The 20,267-nt window shown below is 46.1% G+C and overlaps 1 protein-coding gene across 5 annotated transcripts in view; it reads right to left on the bottom strand.

Moving 5' to 3' along the window:
- Nucleotides 1-17,114, bottom strand: part of CDIP1 (cell death inducing p53 target 1) — a 33,250-nt gene extending 16,136 nt beyond the window's left edge. For 3 of the 5 annotated variants that reach the window (XR_011471265.1, XM_070413080.1, XM_070413084.1), the window contains exon 1: nt 17,027-17,114. The gene's annotated coding sequence lies outside the window, so the exon portion shown is untranslated. Of the gene's footprint in view, nt 1-7,214; nt 7,446-16,664; nt 16,786-17,026 lie in introns of those variants that run through there. The other 2 variants (XM_070413083.1, XM_070413081.1) reach the window with 2 other exon arrangements.
- Nucleotides 17,115-20,267: the final 3,153 nt, after the last annotated feature.

The raw sequence follows: 20,267 nt of genomic DNA, 5'->3' as shown, positions 1-20,267 counted from the left end.
AGTCTTTCAGATAATTGTAGATATTCTTCGATACCATACTCAATTTTGACAAGTTTCTTAAAGGTTGTAATATGGAACCTGAATTCTCAACAATGATTAAAATTCATTGGTCTACCTTCCATTGTAATGGATATTTTACACATGCATGATTTTGTAACAGCATGCATGGGTCATTGGAAAATATTAGTTCACAAGTATGAGCCCTGATCATGTCAATTTAGCAATGTTGACACATTTCATTATGTAATATCCCCTTCAAAAAACTCACATTGTTAGCATCCTCCACCAATCTCCTCAGCAGAGCCTAGCAGGAAGCTCTCAGTTCACAGTGGTAGATACAAGTTTTCCAAAATTCTAACTAATCTTGTTTGAAAGGTCAAATTGTATCATTGGCAACAAATAGAACAGTGATGGCGACCTTTTGAGCTGGGAGTGTCAGCATTTTGAAAAACCCTAACTTAACTCTGGTGCCATGTCACATATAGAAATTTTTTGATATTTGCAACCATAGTAAAACAAAGACTTATATTTTTGATATTTATTTTATATATTTAAATGCCATTTAACAAAGAAAAATCAACCAAAAAAATGAGTTCATAGGTTCGCCATCACTGAAATAGAATAACAAATCTGTCATTTGGCAACATCTACAAAACAAAGGTGAGTTGTTTTCCTTGAAGTAGCAGGCTCACTGTGTTCATTTTCAAGAAAATGTCTGCTAAATCCTTAAGTCTAAATAACCATAGTATGTGTGTCAGTTGTTCTCTTAAATATGGAGCACAAGGAAACAGCTAGTTCATCAGCTCAAACTCAAACTGCACCTGTGCTTTCCCTAGAGGCAGGCAGCATATTTCACGTGTGCTTTCTGTGCACCTCACACTTCATCACACAGAATATTAAAAAGTTGTGTACTCGAGGGTCAAGATTTAATAACGCTAAAGATTTTTACTGCTTTTTCTTAAATGAAACTGGCATGTGTGTGCATGCGCGTGTGTGGTGAACACAATTACAACAATGACTGGAAGGGTTTGATGCCACTGCCTTGGGTGGAGCTCAGCCTAGCTGTTATTTCACTCCCCCACTTTGCACACCAATGTAACGCCAATGTAATAAAGGGCAACAGAATAACATCTCAATGTTTATAAAAATAGAAAGGTCTCAGGAAGCCTCCAGGAAACTGCTCCTCACCTTTAAAGGGCCTGCGCTGTGCTAGAGGAACCTCACAGAATGTGAGGCAGAGGGACTCACTGTCCTGGTGCGTCCCTGAGCCTGCTGCGTGGCACCAAGGCCCCACCCCAGGGATGCTTGCTGCAATGTGCAAGGCTTTAAAGGAAGCAGCAGATTAGTTCAGACCCAGCTCTACCACTTTCTAGCTGTGTGACATCACTAAGCCTCAGTTTCCTAATTTGTAAATGGGGCACTCATGTTTACTTCTCAGGATTGGAGAAAGGTTTACAATAGTGTATGCAAAATGCCCAGAGCAGCTCAGGGCCTAGCACACAAGAACACTGAATAAACAGCACCTGCTATCGTCATCATTCATAGTGAATGACTTCCAACAGGAAGGAAAACAAAACAGGCACTGGAGCCACTGCCAGGGCAGCTTCTGTTCCCACTAAACGGGGATCCTGGTGTGCACTCCCCACAGGATCCTGGGGGACTTGTAATCAAACCCAGCCTGCTCAGCTAGCCCAGCAGAGTTTATCTGCAGCATAGCCAAGTGGAGGCCACGTGCTCTGTGGGGCTCCTGAGACAAGTATTGGAAAGGAAGAAACACTAGCAATCCTCCTACAGGGCCTAAAACACTAGCATCACTCCTTTCACTGCCTTGGAGCTCCATGGTCAGTGATGCCCTGGGAAAAGTACTCTGCCCACAGATCCTGGGCACCCACCTGAGATGCTGGTGGCAGGAGCTGCCGGGCTGCATTTCTCAGGCTGGACTGGCCTGCTCCTGCCTCTCCCCAGAGGGGCTCACCCTCCCTGCACCCATAACACCAGGATGCCAGCTGGCCTCAGAGGGACTTCTCTGTCCCCAGGAGGCAGGTTCTAGGCATCTAGCCAGGAACAGGGCTTTGGGCTTTGCTGGGAAAACTGAAAGGCAGCTCCCATCTGCTGAACAAAGGAGGCACCTACTGCTCTGAGAGGAGCAGAGGCCCGAGAGGGAAACCAAACACTCTGCTAGGTCCCCTGGGTCTCTAGGGCCACCCAGAGGATGGGGTAAGAGGAGCATACTCTGTCTCTGCCAAACATGCAGACTCATCCCTTCCCAGGAGGCCTGGCCCACACATGACTTCAGCATCCACACTCCACCTGCCCACCTTGGAGGCTGCATGAGAACTGAGACATGGATGTGATAAGCCATGAAAGACCATGTAGTGTGAGATGTCCTTACATGGTGTTAAGATGGAAAAAAGGCCTTTCTTTTTCTTTGCTGTGGCCTTTCACAATTTATGAGAAGCACCTGGTAATTAAACCCCAAGACTGTTAGCGCCTCTGATTCAAACAGCCACTCTGCTCAAACTGCAAGACAAGTTACTCTCAAGGCTACATTCTTGCATCCCCCTCCTCCCTGTTCTTTTTTCTTTTCTTTTTTTAACAACTCAAGGATAATTAGTAAAAGTTTCCTTCCCCCCTTCCTCTTCAAAGAGTTCCTCTTTGAACTCTTCATAACTTTTACTCTAAGCATGTTTTACAGGTCTGGAAAAATACTGATAAGATACCTCCCTAGGACATCTGCCCCTGTCCGACTGTCTCCTAAAGAACTAACAAACTACAACCAACCACTTTGATGTCTACTCAATTTCAGCCCCCAAATCCTCCTCTCTTCCTTGTCACCTAGCAACAGCAGCAAGGCTTTACAAGAGCAGGCTGCTGTTTATTTCTTGCCTTTGTAATGATTTGCAATGCATTGGCTCATTCCTCATTGGGTAAGTAAAATAAACTTCCTCCCTTCTTTTAGTTGTGAATTCTTTCACAGCCTGAATCACCAGCCAAAATAACAACAAAAACAAATGGGGCACTTATTTGCCAGGAATGACTGCTGACTCCCTGGGCAATGCCACATACCCTCCTGTTCCTTCAAATCCCCCAGTCTGTGCTTAAGAACAGTTTGTGTGGTGGCCATTTAACAGAGGCCCTTGGAAGGGGGGTGGTGCTTCCTCTGGGCATAACCAACAGTTTGTTCGTGGTATCAGTTTGTAGCACTGAGTTTGTGCAGGGTGCTGCGGGAAGCCACCACTTGCCAATACTGTCAGTGCACCAAGGAACGTGAAGGCCGATGGAACTTGGGCGTTAGCAGGGTTGACGCTAAGCACCACCGAGTTTTGAGATAGTGGTGGCTCAAGGCAATTCCCTAACCTGATAATCCTTTTACTGTTCACCAAACTTTACCTTTGATATGCCTGTATGCATTGCTAAAGAGCAAATGTATATTCAAGTAAATAAAAAGCAGACCAGCCAGAGGTCAGCGTCTCTTCACGAAAGATACACCTCCTGGCCCCCAATGCCTTCTAAATTCGTATTTCTTGTATAGCATTTTCATTTGTGCGTCGGCCCCTCCTTCAGATCCTGAACCCCGGTTGCAGCAGGGTGCAGGTTGAGGAAGAGGCAGGGAGAGTGAGAGGTGTTGTCCCCGTCTTCCAGAAGCTTACAATCAAGTTGGGGAGACAGGTGTTATAATCACACCAAAACCCAAAAACCTAATTACAAAGTGTCACCAATGGTGTACAGAAAAGTCTAGGGGACTGTGGAAGTACAGAAAATCAGACCCAATGCAGGAGTCAGGGAACATCTCTCCAAGCAAGCTGGGAGGAGGTGGAGTTAATGGAACCAGAGGCAAAGGAGGGGAAGGGAAACAGCAGAGTGGTATATATAAACAGGTGGTCCATAACTGAAAAGCTTCCATTATAGATTCCCAATTGGTACAGGATTCTAAGGCAGGAGGAAGTTAAAACAAGGCCCAACAGTGTGGGTAATGTGTAAACAGCTTGTAAATAATAAACCCTTACCTTCCTCAGCTAAGGATACTTGAGAGAAAATGGTTAAAAGCCTCCCTAACAAGAGATGGAGGAAGGTGGGGGAAAGGGGAAAGGAAAAAAAGGCAGTTTTACTCCCTAAGCAGAAAAGCCAGCAGTCTTGAAGCCTGGCAAGATAAAGTTGCCAGGTGTTTCTCATGAATTCTGGAGGGCCACAACAAACTAAAAAGAGACCTTGAGAATTAACCTGTACCAAAATATTCAACAAAGGATTTTTGAAATATATAGACAGGAGGGCATATAAGGCCTCGGACCCTCACCCAACTCACTCTTCAGATTAGCTGAGAGCCCGTCTGCACTTCATACGCTAGATATACAAGTTGCTTGCTTTGCCTTTTCAATAAAGGTGCATGCTTTAATAGATCGGCGTTTCATAGCACAAAGTTTATACGAGAAGACAAGGATGGGGGTTGGGGACAGCCCTCTCCCACTGACTCGGGGGGCTGTCTGGTATTACCTCTCTGGTGTCAGTGAGAAGTGCCTCTAACACAATCACTTGGCTTTCTCTAGCTCACACCACCTCCACCCTCAGAGGTTGCCAGCTAGCTCAGCAGGCCCTTGGGCTGCCAAGTTCTAGCACTGGCAGAATTGGGAAATCCTGAATGCAGCCCATTTTCCATCACCCTTTTTGATGGAAGCAGGATGACAGCGCCAATCTCTCTCAGACAGCATCACATGTGCCTGTGAACCATTTATTTTTATACTTGAACACGGGTGTATCTGATGCCTTGGGAATTTTAAATATTTCAAAACAGGACACAGAAAGGACCAGAAAGCAGATCTTGTGTTCCCATCTGTCTCCTCCCACCAAGCCCTGTACTTTCCTCCCTGATCAGTATTACAACTCAGAGCTGTGTATCAGCCCAAGCCCCAAATGTCCACAGGAAGGCTTGTGCCCTGATGTCACAGGCTAAGCTAGAAGGGCAGAATCCTCCCCACTAGAACTAACTCTCACACCAGCCAACAGGCTCTCTAACTTTCTAGAATCTGTTTTCTCACCTGTGAAATGGCAGCAGCAGCCCTTGACCCACACAATTGTGCTGCGGCACAAATGAGGTCGTGTATGAAGAGCACGTAGCTCAGAGCCTGTTAGTGTTCAACAGATACAAATCATTGTTTGCATTACTTATATTTGTGGAGACACATGTAGAGCATGAGAAAGTTAGTACACAAGAGAAAAAGACCCAAGAGAGATTATATAGGTTGCTCTTAATCAGAAGCAAAATCAAAAGACATGTAAGTCTCAAAGAATGGTTCTAAACTAAAAAGCAGTAAGATTTCTAGGAACTAAGATGATGATGACAATACTATTATACAATTCACATCACGCTAAATTCCTGTCAAAGCCTTGGCAAACCACTCTGACTCCCATGAGAGAGCTCCAACAGCACCTGGGCCTCAGCAGTGCAGGTTAGTACGACTGGTCTAGAGGACAGTTTTGCTACCTGTACATTCTTTCTTACTCACTTCCATTCCCAGGCATTTGTCCTAGAGATAAATGAACCTGTGAGCAAAGATTCACATGTGTGGCTCAGTGGTTGAGCACTGACTCATGAGTCAGGAGGTCAGGGTTCGATTCCCAGTCAGGTCACATGCCTGGGTTGTGATCTCCAGTGATTCTCTCATCATTGACTGTTTCTATCTCTCTCTCCCTCTGAAATCAATAAAAACATATTTTAAAAAACTGTTTTTAAGTATCATTGTTTTGATGTTCAACCAAAGGGACAAGTTAACCATCTGGTTTACTCATATAATATAATTGTATTCACCCCTGCAAAAAATAATATAGATCTGTTTTTACTTATTGAAAGCTGGTTTTGATACAGCACTGAGTGAATAAGTTACAGGACAGTGAAAGCTAGGAAAAGTCCAGGGCAAGAGGAATAGGGAAACTAAGACAGGAAAGTTAAAAACAATTGCCAAACAACGTGGGCAATTTGCAGCCAACTTGTAAATAACAAGCCATTATCTTCCCCAAACCAAGGACACTTGAGTGCAAATGGTTAAAAGCCTCCCTAACAAGAGAATGCAAGAAAGGAGGGGGAAAGGGGAAAGGAAAAAAGGGCAGTTTTGTTCTCTAAGCAGAAAAGCCAGCAGTCTGAGGCTTGGCAAGATTAAATTGCCAGGTGCTTCTTATGAATTCTGGGAAGGTCACAACAAAGGAAAAAGGGACCTTGAGAATTAACCTGTACGAAGATATTCAACAAAGGAGTTTTGAAACCTATAGACTGCACGTGGGGGGTGGGGGGGTTGACACCCCTCTCCCCCGCATTGTTCAAGGGTTAACTGTATATTACACACCAAATGTTAAGAGTAGTTTTCTCTGGAGAGTGGGATTTTAGATGATTTCTTTATATATAAACACACATACAGAAACTTTTTATTTATGTGTAGTTTCTAATGTTTCTAGTATGGTCAGCTCCTTTGACATTCCTTCCTCAAAATGGTCACTATAATTGTGCTAAGTTTATGTGTATTCCTCCTCAGTCCAGAAGGGTGACTCTGACTATAATCTGTTTTTCCCACAGGAAAAGAAATGCTCCCAGGAGCACTGGCTGTTTGCTCATTTTCCTCTCGTAAGATGGTGTGTGGTCTTTCCACTGCTTCCATATGACTTTGGTAGCATGAGTTGGTTCTCTGTATCAGGTCACCTCCTAGTGTTCCAGTAAAACTGAGGGTCTAGACCTGCTGTTGGACCATAAAGGCCATCGAAGGTAGTTCTAGCCTCAGAGACCCTAGTGGAGAGCCAACAGGTCACCTGGCAGACAAGAGCAGGTAAGAAAAACCCAAGAGACACAATAAACCTGAGACTAATGAGGTTACAGGGCTTGCCACTAGCTGGAGCCAGTGCTAGGAGTACAATTCAGGCCTTCAACTTGTCATTCAGCCACCTCCTCCCGCCCTCAGGGCTGCCTCTCTGGCAGGACTGAACTCAGGAGCTTGGTTCTGTGTTCTACTGTTGGCACAGAAGGAGGAAGTACATACAGATAGGAGAGGATGAGGAGTAAAGGATGGAAAAACAGATACAGCTGCACCCACCAGTGAATAAACAAGTCATCTGCACCTGTTGGACAGGCAGAACTTGGTAACTAAAAGACAGACTAATTTTAGAATTGCAATGAGTCTAAACAACACTACTTAGGCAATCAAAACGGAGCCCCGAAAAGGAAAAATCCTTACCTCTGCCTTCAGGAAGCTGACACAAAACAAACAGTCTTTGGATTGACTCTATTTTCATCAGTTATCGGAGATCATGACATACCATCCTGACCCAGGGAAAAGTGCAAGGCCTTTTAGTGCAGCCAAGTCACGTGGCTACTACACAGTCCCTGCCACCCAGTTGGAAGAGTCTTATTTCAGACACAAATGCCTGTTGGCCTGGCTGGCCCAGGGGAGGAGCTCAGCCTGCAGCCAGGCCTTGCCCAAGTCCCCCAGGCCACAGGAGAGAGCAAACCTCTACATTTCCAAGAGAATAGCTTTGTCTTTCCGCCTTCACATGCTCAGAGCTCCCATATATACCTAAATATATACTACCTCATTCCGCTCCGTTCAGTGAGGGCCCTGTCTCTGTGTCATTTCAATTCCTAATTTTACAGGGCAATCTCAATTCTTTTTTTTTTAAATATTCACATTCTTCATTATTATTATTATTTTTGTTCTCACCTGAGGATATTTTTCTATTGATTTAAAAAAAAATTTTTTTTTAGAGAGAGTGTAAGGAAGGGGGAGAGAGAGAGAGTGAGAGAAACATCAATGTGAAAGAGACACACTGGTTGGTTGCCTTCCGCACACATCCCAACCAGTGCTGGGGATCAGGGATCGAGCCTGCAACCGAGGTATGTGCCCTTGACTGGAATCGAACCCAGGACCCTTCAGTGTGCGGGCTGATGCTCTATCCACTGAGCCAAACCAGTTAGGGCTAATCTCAATTCTTTTAAACAAAGTACTGCTGGGTGAAGAATATTAGTTGTAGTAACTTTAGTGGCAGTGTGGCATACTTCTAGAGGTCACCTGGATGGAGTCGGTCAAAAGAAAAAAGGCCAAAAACTAGTAGACATGTAGCAGATAAGTAATTATTCCTGGCATGAGATCTCATAATTGCAATGGTTGGATGTTGCCATAAACATCCTTTTAAAGCAGAGGTTCTCAACCTGTGGATCGCCAACCTGTGGGTCGTGACCCCTTTGGGGGTCTAACGACCCTTTCACAGGAAGACCATCAGAAAACACATATATAATTACATATTGTTTTTGTGATTAATCACTATGCTTTAATTATGTTCAATTTGTAACAATGAAAATACATCCTGCATATCAGATATTTACATTACGATTCATAACAGTAGCAAAATTACAGTTATGAAGTAGCAACGAAAATAATTTTATGGTTGGGGGTCACCACAACATGAGGAACTATATTAAAGGGTCGTGGCATTAGGAAGGTTGAGAACCACTGTTTTAAAGGGAACACAATAAGAAGTTGTGTGATAGGACCAATGAAAAAAACAACAACAAAGATAAGTAGAACAGTCCAGTGGATTCGCTCAGGTAACAGGGGTGCTCAGTCAGCCTGCACTGCCAATCACATGGGCTGGTGTCTGTAATAAGGACATGAAGTCCACAAGGTGAGAGGGAAGAGTGGGAACAAATCTAATCAGTATTTTAAATTATGTTACAAGAAATAATATATGGAAGCTGAACTAAATTCATATCACTCTAAAAGGGACATCTGACCTGAAGAGTCTACCCCTGCCTGTTGGGATAGAACTATTTTGGATTTTCTCCTTGGAAAAATGGGAGCTCACGTAATATCTGGGACTGCCTTATTTTTAGCCACGTGTATATTGCTCTATGAGTCATACATCCGACCACCTTTCAGGCTGGAAATGTCATTAGGAATCACAAAGTCCAATGTCTCGGCTGACATTCATTTAGTCTTCTAAACACTTACTAAGCACCCTCCAAAGGCAGGACCAGGTACATGCTGAAATAACAGTGGGCAAGGCAAGCGCCCCTCCTCTGCTCCATGGCTATAAGAGATGCCTGACTCACGCCCAATGCCCCTTCAGCTACACCTATCTCTGCCTTGTCTCTTTTTTTCACACATTCACCAAAGTGTTTTTCAAAAATGCTTAAGCAGGATTTTACTAGTACACTCCCAACCAAGTTCTTCGCACAGTGTTATTCCATCGTGTGAGATTACATGGGTTTCATGCACCCAGAACAAAGAGAGAAAAAAACACTGAGATGATCTGACCAGTCCCAATTTTATCTGAGAGGACAGGGCTCAGAAGGGGAACGGAACCAAGGAGTGCACACGCTGTCTCCTCAGGGGAAATGTCAGTGCCTCTGCGCTCACAGGCCACTCAAGGGACTATGAGATAGACCAACTGACTTTAGAACCTAACTACTGAATATTCCGTTGGGAATTCAACTCTGTATTCAAACTGTATTTCCCACACTTGGAGCGATGGAGCACAGACAGACCATGGTCCCTACACCTCTGGACTACACCATCAGCTGCCTTAATGGACCTTCCACGGGGGAGGGGGCTGTAAACACAGCAATAGGTCAAACATACAGCACATCAGATAGGGAGGCTCACTGTGGAGGAACAAAGAGCAGGAAAAGGAGTGCTGTGGCCTGCTGTTTTAAGGAGGGAGGGTTTCTCTGAGCAGGGAACATTCAGGCAGATGGGACAGAGGTGAGGAGCAAGCCTGTGTGAAGCTGTGGAAAGAGAGGCTAAGTTCAGCACGGGGGCTGGGTAGAGTGGATGCCAGGAGAATGTGAGGAGCTGAGGGAGAGAGGCTTTTAACGGGCGGCTCGGGGTGATGTGCCAGGTCCTGAGCTACTGAAGGACATCCACCTTTACTCCAAGTGAGCTGAGGGCCTGAGAAATGGGGTTGCCCCATGGCTCTCCACATCCTGCACTGTGCCTAGTGTACTAACATGACTCCCTGAGAGTCCTGATATCAATAGCTGGCTGCTGGAGGTGGGGAAGCCCACAGGGCGTGGCCTCCACCAACAGCAGGCACAGCTTCCCTTTGGCCAGTTTGACTGGGGCTACACTTGGGGGAAATGGGTCACAGCGTGGCCTTCGTGCTCCCCAGGCGAATCAGGTAAACATACATGAAATCTGACCTGTCCACATTGGACAGACACTGTAGCCTGGACAGCAGGCAGCATAGCATATGGAGGAGCCCTGTTTGTTATCACTACTCCCGTCACCATGATGCATGTCTGAGTGGCCTTCCAGACTTTTCTCTGCACCTTAATCCTTGACCTGTCAGCAAGTATTATTAATGCCATGGTTCAAAAAGCTCTCAGATCTCATCTGCTGGTCAGGTAAGAGGAGAAAAGTCTGGACTTGGCCTCTCTACCACACTGCACGCCAGCCTCCCTAGACTGTAACCTGCCCTTCTCCAAACTAAATCCCTCTCTGCCCGCATCAATGGACCCCTCCACAGATCATTCTCTCAGCCTCCAAACACTCTCCCACCCTCTATCCAGCAAACCTGACCCTTTCCTGTAATTCCCTGCCAGGAAATCTTTCATCCCTGACTCTTCCCAATCAGAGAACACTGGGACTCTCCCACTTGTATCAGCACATGGCACATGGTTGTTAAATAAGCAAATCCGTGAGGTTTGGGGTTAAATTAACTAGGGTTTCCATGCTATTAAGTCTAATCCAAATACCCACTCCCCATAGCCTTTGGGCCTCAGCGGAGATGCAGTCCATGCTAATTGATGAAAGTGCTTTTGTTTATGGCCAAAAATTCAGACAAGAAAAAGGAACATACCCTTTCTTGAGTCATAGTCAACTCCATGGAGCCGTTTTCACAAAGGGGCTGGGAGAGCACACATTTCCCGCAGCCCCCGCTGTTTCAGGGGAGCAGGGTCTGGAGCCCTGCTCTCCATTCTTCAGCCTCGGGCAAGTCAGTCAGTAGCTCGGCTGCTTCGTGCCAGTGCTACCTCCTGCAGCCACTGTGCTGACTACCCAGGGAGAACGCTTACAGAGGGTGCACATTGCAAATGAAATTTCATTCCCTGCTGCTTCCCCAACCTGTAAATTGTAAGGCTACTGCTCCTAATGCTAATTAAAACTAGGACAGCCATATTTCACTTCTTCCTGAATTAGTAAGGGGTTAGGATCTCCTCAGACCCCACCCAGGGAAACCGCTCCATGCTTCTTCACCACCTTCTACCTTCCCTGGCCTCCAGCTCTCCTTGAAGGAAAAATGCAGACACTGGAATAGATCTGAATTCAGACTGAATCAACACTTACTGAACACATTACGTATCTAGCATGTTCATAGTTTTTACTGGACCCTCATGACACCTCATTGTGGTAAAAATAGATGGTGCTGGGTCACCCAATAGACAGACATGCAGGAGCTCATAGCACCCACAGATCGGGAGCACCAAAATGGTGCTGAGAAATGTCTTCTGGAAAAATTATGCCACCAAAACCACATCACAACTGCTTTCATGGGAAGAATCAGAATGTCACTGACTTCCTTACCCTGCAATGCATGGTTCTGTACTTTGCCTAACATTAGGGGACCCTAGTCTTTTCAGCACATACAGGGGATACAGGTCTTCATCTGGCCTGGGCGTTGCTTTGCACCTTTCACAGATGTACCAAGTGAGACTCTGGGAGGGCAAATGCCTGTCACACAGCTTGGAAGTAAGAGAAAGGCCTCCAGTGTGGTCTGCCAAATCTGGGCATTTCTGGTCCCAGGACCCCACCAATATCACCAGAGCCTGCTGACTCACAGAGTAGTGGGGAGGGGACGAGTCTGCAGGCTCAGGAGTGACCTACCTATATGTCCCTAGGTGGGTGGCCCTCTCAGGGGGTGGGGTTCTGACCCAGGGTTCGGCCCAGGCCCCCTCTCCTCTGCAGCACTAAATTGCAATGCAGGCAGTTGTCTTCCCAGGAATTCTCTGGGAGAGTCCTGATTGTGTAGAGATGAGGAAACGGAAGCCCTTTGTGGGGTCCTAGAAACCACACTTCCATTCTGTGAATTCCACTTCCAAGTCCCCTCATGGGGGCACAATAAACCTCATGCCCCCACTGCTGGCCTGGCTCTCCTCTCTCCTCCCACTAAGGACCAACATTTTCTGTAGGAGTTCTCAGTGCTTGCTGCCTTCTCAACAGCAAGACTTCACTCCTCCACGTAAGGACAGAAACATCAATATAAGATGCCATAACTTTAACAGCCACACTTCTCTGTGTCCTCTATGAGTAAAAATATGCTTCTGAAAGTGGAGGTGAATTTTCTCAGGACCTGTCTCTTCTCTCTCACTCAGACAATTAAAGAGGGTTAGGGTTGGTGTCTGTGGCTATGGAACAAAGTACCTGGGCCCAAGGGACTCAAAGCTCATCAACCGGGCTACACAGCCCTGTTCCCCTAGAGCAGCGGTTCTCAACCTGTGGGTTGCAACCCCTTTGGGGGTCAATGACCCTTTCACAGGGGTCGCCTAAGACCATCAGAAAACACATATATAATTACATACTGTTTTTGTGATTAATCACTATGCTTTAATTATGTTCAATTTGTAACAATGAAATTGGGGTCACCACAACATGAGGAACTGTATTAAAGGGTCGTGACGTTAGGGAGGTTGAGAACCACAGCTTTAGAAAACATACCAAACCAGCAGGTTCAAACTGGGCCAGCTTATAGTGTAAAGAGCAGAAACAGAGTATGGAGGCTGATGACATAAATCCATTACTGCTAACATGATCTGCTAGGGCCATCAGGGCACATTCCATTAGCTCCCCCTCAAAACAATTTTGGTCCCTTAAGCATTATTCTGGAGACCAAGATGGCGGCGTAGGTAAACACCGGAGACCGCTGCCGCAAACAACCATTTCAAAAATACAACTAAAAGACTGAACGGACATCACCCAGAACCACAGGAAGGCTGGCTGAAGAGAGACTCTACAACTAGAAGGAAAGAGAACAGCAAATCGAGGCTCAGAGGCGGCGCAGTGTGGAAAATACAAAGGTACCGAGGTGCGCGCGCAAAGCGGGCTGGTGGCTGAGGGCGCGGTTGTCGTTTTCTGTCGGGAGTGAGTCTCAGACTCTGGGCTCCAGATCCGGGCGAGTCTCTAGGGACCCAGACTCAAACGGGAGAAGCGGGATTATCCGGCATCAGTTGGGACCTGAGGGCAGCTTTCTCTCCGAGGTTTGCAGTGGCTGCCGGGGTTCTGAGAAGCAGAGCCTCTGGGAACGGGACTGAGCGTGGCCATAACTGCTCCCTCCGCCCGCCCTGTTGATCCCGCCCCGCCCAAAGCCTGCGCACAGCCATTTGCCGATCGCCTCAGGCAAAGGCTGGATTAGCGCCTCCCCAGAAGGCAGACGTTTTCCGTACAGCTGATTCCTATAGCCAGCCGGCCTGGGGGTCAAATCCCTCTAGTGGTAACTACAACAATTAAGGCTTGGCTAGAACAAGACTGCGCACAGAGACCACAAGGGGGTGCACCAAGAAAGCATAAAAGATGCGGAGACAAAGAAACATGACAGAAATGGAGGATATGGAGCTAAGAATCGCAATTTTGAGGGCTTGCCATAAATTTGTGCAGAGCCTCACGAAAACTAATGAGACCCTCGATGCTACGATAAAGAAATTAGAAAGTAAGCATACACGGACTGAAATAAAGAATATTATACCCAATAGCAGACCAGAGGAGTACAATAATCAAACAAAAGATTCGACAAAAAACACCCAATTGGAAAAGCAAAATGAAAAAAGAATCCAAAAGTGTGAAGATAGTGTAAGGAGCCTCTGGGACAGCTTTAAGCAGTCTAATATCAGAGTCATTGGAGTGCCAGAAGATGAGAGACAGCAAGATATTGAAAACCTATTTCAAGAAATAATGGCAGAAAACTTCCCCCACCTGGAGAAAGAAATGGACTTACAGGTCCAAGAAGCGCAGAGAACCCCAAACAAAAGGAATCCAAAGAGGACCACACCAAGACACATCATCATTAAAATGCCAAGAGCAAAAGACAAAGAGAAAATCTTAAAAGCAGCAAGAGAAAGAGGCTTAATTACCTACAAGGGAATACCCATACGACTGTCAGCTGATTTCTCAACAGAAACTTTGCAGGCCAGAAGGGAATGGCAAGAAATATTCAAAGTGCTGAATACCAAGAACCTACAACCAAGATTACTTTATCCAGCAAAGCTATCATTCAGAATTGAAGGTCAGATAAAGAGCTTCACAGATAAGGAAAAGCTAAAGGAGTTCATCACCGCCAAACCAGTATTATATGAAATGCTGAAAGGTATCCTTTAAGAAGAGGAAGAAGAAGAAAAAGGTAAAGATACAAATTATGAACAACAAACATGCATCTATCAACAAATGAATCTAAGAATCAAGTGAATAAATAACCTGATGTACAGAATGAACTGGTGATTATAATAGAATCAGGGACATAGAAAGGGAATAGACTGACTATTCTTGGGGGAAAAAGGGGTGTGGGAGATGCGGGAAGTGACTGGACAAAAATCATGCACCTATGGATGAACACAGTGGGTGGGGAGTGAGGGTGGAGGGTGGGGTGGGAGCTGGAAGGAGGGGAGTTATGGGGGGAAAAAAGAGGAACAAATGTAATAATCTGAACAATAAAGATTTAATTAAAAAAAAAATAAAATAAAAAAAAAAAAAAAAAAAAAAAAAAAAAAAAGCATTATTCTGTCACACAATCCATGTGTGAGCTCTTCAGGTGATTTAAAATTGCCAGTTTAAAATCTTTGTAAGAGCCATGTAAAACTTTCCTGGCCCTAGCTGGTTTGGCTCATGAATAGAGCGTCGGCCTGAGGAATGAAGGGTCCCCAAATTCCATTCTGGTCAAGGGCATATGCCCGGGTTGCAGGCTCCATCCCTAGTAGGGGGCATGCAGGAGGCAGTCAATCAATGATTCTCTCTCATCACTGATGTTTCCATCTCTCTCTCCCTCTCCCTTACTCTCTGAAATCAATAAAAAGATATTAAATAAATAAATAAATAAATAAATAATTTAAAAAGGATCCCTGGACTTGGGTAAAGACATTTAAAAAAAAAAAAAAAGAAAGAAAGAAAAAGAAAAAAGAAAAGAAAGAAAGAAAGAAAACTGAAAACTCTTTCCTGGTTCCAGAGGCCCATCCATGGAAAAACCTCCAGCTCCTCAGGGATGGGAGACAAGACAGATTTTTCAAACACCCAGGGCTTATGTTAATTCCAAGACTCCACTTAATTACAAGCATGATTATTTGGGAGGAAACTAGACTGTTTACAACTTTGACACGCATAAAAAAATAAGATGGACTGCTGGATGGTTAGATTTATGATGAAAATATGGCCCAATGTTCCACATTCTAGATGGTGTTCTATGGGTGTTCACTGTAAAATTTCTTTTCTTTTTTTTTTTAAAATATATTTTATTGATTTTTTACAGAGAGGAAGGGAGAGAGATAGAGTTAGAAACATAGATGAGAGAGAAACATCGATCAGCTGCCTCCTGCACATCTCCTACTGGGGATATGCCCGCAACCCAGGTACATGCCCTTGATCGGAATTGAACCTGGGACCTTTCAGTCTGCAGGCCGACGCTCTATCCACCGAGCCAAACCGGTTTCGGCTGTAAAATTTCTTCAACTTTTCTATATGTTTGAAAATTTTTCCTAATGAAATGTGCAGAGAGCAAGGCAGAGCTGGCATACCTCTCCTTACCCAACTCCAAAGTCAGCCCTGAGGGAAGAAACAATGTACCAATACACACTGCCCTGCCCAGCAGCAGGCCCCAGAATACATACAAACTGGTCTAAATGCGATGCCCCGGCTTCTCCATCCTCCTCACTCTAGGACGGAGGCTCTCAGCCGCAGGTGTGCCTGAGGATTACTTGGGAGCTTATCCCACAACTGCTGAGTCTGGCCTCTAGGAGTGGCCCCAGGAACCGTCCCTTTCCACAAGGGCCCCGTGATTCTGACGCAGAGGATCTCAGGCCCACACCCGGAGAAGCTAACAGCTTGCTTGCTCTTCACCTGACACCTGTGGAGAAGCCTCCTGGGAACACGTAGAGGAAAACTGACACACACACACACACACACACCCATAAACAAGGACCCAACCCCGAGTTCACGTGACCCGTGAGTTCAACTGTACCAAAATCCTAGATGGCATGAGGCTGGGCCCAAAGCCATGCAGGTCACTGTCTCCCAAACCGGTCCCGGCGCGCGCGGCTGAGAGTGGGTGCAGGGATTCCCTGATGTTGCTGAGCCAAGGCGCAAGGGAGGCAGAGCAAGGTCACCCACCAAGGAGCCCTGCAGGGACTTCTTCGTCGCCCGGACTCCCTTCACAATCCCCTTTCCTTGAGAAAACAGCCATCGCGGAAAACCCGACAGGCATAGGATGTGGGAGCTGTGATAAGCGGGACGCCGCGGAGCGGGCCAGCAGCCCCAGAGAGTCCCTGCGCCCGTCCGCCCGCCCGCCTGGCCTGGCTAAGCTGTCACTGCAGCCCCGCGGGTGGCCACCAACCCTGCGATGGTACGACGTCAAAACCCCGAGAACCGCTCTGGGTCGCATCAGCGTCCTGGAAGCAGGCGACCGACCCGCTGCGCCGACCCCCGGGGGCCCTTTACCTCGAGAGGCCGGGTGCGCAAGGCCGAGCAACGCTGAGAAAGGCCGCGCGTCCAGTGCTCAGAGGACCAGACCCTTAGCCCCGAAGGGATTACGCGCCCACAGCCCCTCGCCCGCCAAAAGGCCTCTGGGAAATGTAGTCCATCCGTGCGCCCGAGGTGCAATTTGCGCACCACGGTGACTACAGTGTCCACCATGCAACGCGCGAACGCCGCGGGCGCCGGCGGCAAGGGGGCTCGGCCGTGCGAGGTCATACCTCGCTCCCCACCCCCACCCCCCACCCCCCGCCCAAGGGGCGTGAGCGCCCAGCCCTGTTCGCAGAGGGGTCCGGGGGAAGCTGATTCCAGTGGCCGAGGCGACTCACTGTTTTCTTGGCACCTGCGGCAGCTGCAACAGCAGGAACGGCCACTTTCACAGCTCGTCAGAAGGCAGGTAGGCTTTGGAGAAAGGCCGAGACTGGCGGCGTCACGTAGAGGGGCGGGGCCATGAGGTCAGCTCGTGGGCGGGGCTGGGCGACACGTGCCAAACCCTGGCGAAGGCCTATTTAAACAAGGCATGAGTTTGACATGCTTGTGTCTAGTCATGAGTGAGTGGAATGTAGGGATGGACCCCATTAGCTCTCTTTCCTCTCTCCCGCCTGCATTTCAGTTTGGGCGCTATACATTCTGTAGATATGCATAGAATGGAGAAGGTTTTTGTTGCCTGGTATGCACTTTCCCAACTGAGATTAATAAGGCAACACTCTAACAGTTAGAGTCTAACTTATTGTTCAAGCTCTAATACTGGAAACAAGTGTCCTTTTTGTTCATGTTTAGTGTAATGTTTTTCTCATTCTTATGTTTTTTGGTTGGTGATTTTGCTGTTTAAAATGGTTCCCGTCCTGCCATAGCTGGTTTTGCTCAGTGGATAGAGCATCAGCCTGCAGACCAAAGGGTCCTCGGTTTGATCCTGTCAAGGGCACCTACCTTTGTTGCAGGTTCCTCCTGGGCCAGGCACATGGAGGATGTAACCAATCTATGTGTTTCTCTCACATCGATATTTCTCTCTATCTTTCCCTTCTTTCCCTCTCTCTTCCACTCTCTCTAAAAATCAATGGAAAATCAGGTGAGGATTAAAAAATATTAATAATAATAAAAAATGGCTCCCATCCAGGCCAGGTGGTTCAGTTGGGTGGAGCATCCTCCCCTACACCAAAAGGTTGAGGGTTCAATTTCAGTCAGGGGCACGTACCTAGTTGAGGGTTCGATCCCTGGTCTGACATGTAAGGGAGGTGACCCATGCATGTTTCTCTCTCTCACCCTCTCTCTAAAAATCAATAAAAACACATCCTAGGGCCGGGCCTGGCTGGCCTGGCTCATTGGTTGAGTATCGACCTATGAACCAGGAGTTCACAGTTTAATTCCCAGTCAGGGCACATGCCCAGGTTGCCCACTCAGTTCCCATTGTGGGGTGTGCCATTGTGGGGTGTGCAAGAGACAGCCAATTGATGATTCTCTCTCGTCATTAATGTTTCTCTTTCTCTCCTTTTCCCTACCTTGATTTCTCTGAAATCGATAATATCCTACATAATAAAAGGCTAATATGCAAATCAACCGAACAGTATAGAACTACTAGTCGCTATGACACACACTGACCACCAGGGGGCAGACACTCAATGCAGGAGCTGCCCCCGGTGGTCAGTGCACTCCCACAGCAGGAGCACCGCTCAGCCAGAAGCCCTGAGCCAGGCTCATCGCTGGCGAGCACAGGCAGTGGCAGGAGCCTCTCCCGCCTCTGCAGCAGCACTAAGGCTGTCTGACTGATGGCTGTCAGTCAGACATCCCCTGAGGACTCCTGGACTGTGAGAGGGCACAGGCTGAGCTGAGGGACCCCCGTGAGTGCACAAATTTTGTGCACCAGGCCTCTAGTATATTTATAAAAAGAATAAAAAATAAAATTCTAGGGTGAGGATTTAAAAAAAAAAAAGGCTCCCAAGCATAGTGCTGAAGCACTGCCTAATGTTCCAAAGTGCAAGAGAGCTGTGATGTGCTTACAGAGAAAAATGGGTGTGTTAGATAAGCTTTCTACAGGCATGAGTTATATTGAGTTCAATGTTACCGAATCAATAATATATATTAAACCAGCATCATTAGATAGAAACACTCATAAAACATGGTTATGTATTGATCCATATGCAAGTGTGACCAGAGTCTGGCAAGAACCTTACCCTGTATTTCTCCAGGAGCAGTGGTTCAGTATTCTCTAATTCAGTGTTTGTGGCAAATTTATGGACCATAACCACTAATGAGACCAACTGTATTGATTTAATTAACATTTTAAAGAAGCATTCTGATTGCTGTGTTGAGAATGGTTTCTTTAGACCAGCGGTTCTCAACCTGTGGGTTGCCAACCTGTGGGTCGCGACCCCTTTGGGGGTCAAACGACCCTTTCACAGGGGTCGCCTAAGACCATCGGAAAACACATATATAATTACATATTGTTTTTGTGATTCATCACTATGCTTTAATTATGTTCAATTTGTAACAATGAAAATACATCCTGCATATCAGATATTTACATTACAATTCATAACAGTAGCAAATTACAGTTATGAAGTAGCAACGAAAATAATTTTATGGTTGGGGGTCACCACAACATGAGGAACTGTATTAAAGGGTCGCGGCATTAGGAAGGTTGAGAACTACTGCTTTAGACCAAAAGAAGCAATTAGAAAACTGGGAGACCAGCACATATGTAATTTAATTTTTTTCTACTAGCCATGTTTTTTTTTTTATTGCTTAAAGCATTACAAAGGGTATTACATATGTGTCCTTTTTTTTCCCCGCCCTTGACAATACCCCGGCTTCCCCTACCCCCCAGTGTCTTATGTCCATTGGTTATGCTCATATGCATGCATACAAGTCCTTCGGTTGATCTCTTACCCCCCTCCCTCCTGCCCCCCAACCCTCCCCGGCCTTCCCGCTGCAGTTTGACAATCTGTGTGAGGCAGCTCTGCCTCTGTTATCTATTATTGTTCAAAAGTTTATAATGGTCTCTATTATCCATGAATGAGTGAGATCATGTGGTATTTTTCCTTCATTGACTGCTACTAGCCATGTTTTAAAAAGTAAAAAGAAAAAGGTGAGTTTAATTTAATATATTTAGCTTAACCCAATATATGCAAAATACTATTTTAATATTTAATCAATATAAAAAAACAATCAGCCCTAGCTGGTTTGGCTCAGTGGATAGAGTGTTGGCCTGCAGACTGAAGGGTCCCGGGTTCATTTCCAGTCAAGGGCACATGCCTGGGTTGTGGGCTTGATCCCCAGTAGGGGGCGGGCAGGAGGCAGCCGAGCAATGATGTCTCTTTCATCATTGATGTTTCTCTCTCTCTCTCTCTCCTTCCCTCTCCCTTCTTCTCTGAAATCAATAAAAAAACAAAAAACAAAAATACCAATCAGAGATATTTTACATTCTTTTGCCACACTAAGTCTTTGAAGTCCAGTGTGTTTTTTATACTTACAGCACATCTCATTAGCCACATATGGCTTGTGGCTACCATATTGGACAGGGAAGATATCTATGAAATAATAAAAGCGTAATATGTTAATTAGACCGGACAT

This window comes from Myotis yumanensis, unplaced genomic scaffold (genome assembly GCF_028538775.1).
Source record: "Myotis yumanensis isolate MYYU_CA2020_CCGP unplaced genomic scaffold, mMyoYum1.0.hap1 SCAF_4, whole genome shotgun sequence".
NCBI lineage: Eukaryota > Metazoa > Chordata > Mammalia > Chiroptera > Vespertilionidae > Myotis > Myotis yumanensis.
The sequence above is the reverse complement of the archived record's forward strand: the minus strand, read 5'-3'. Positions and strand labels throughout refer to the sequence as shown.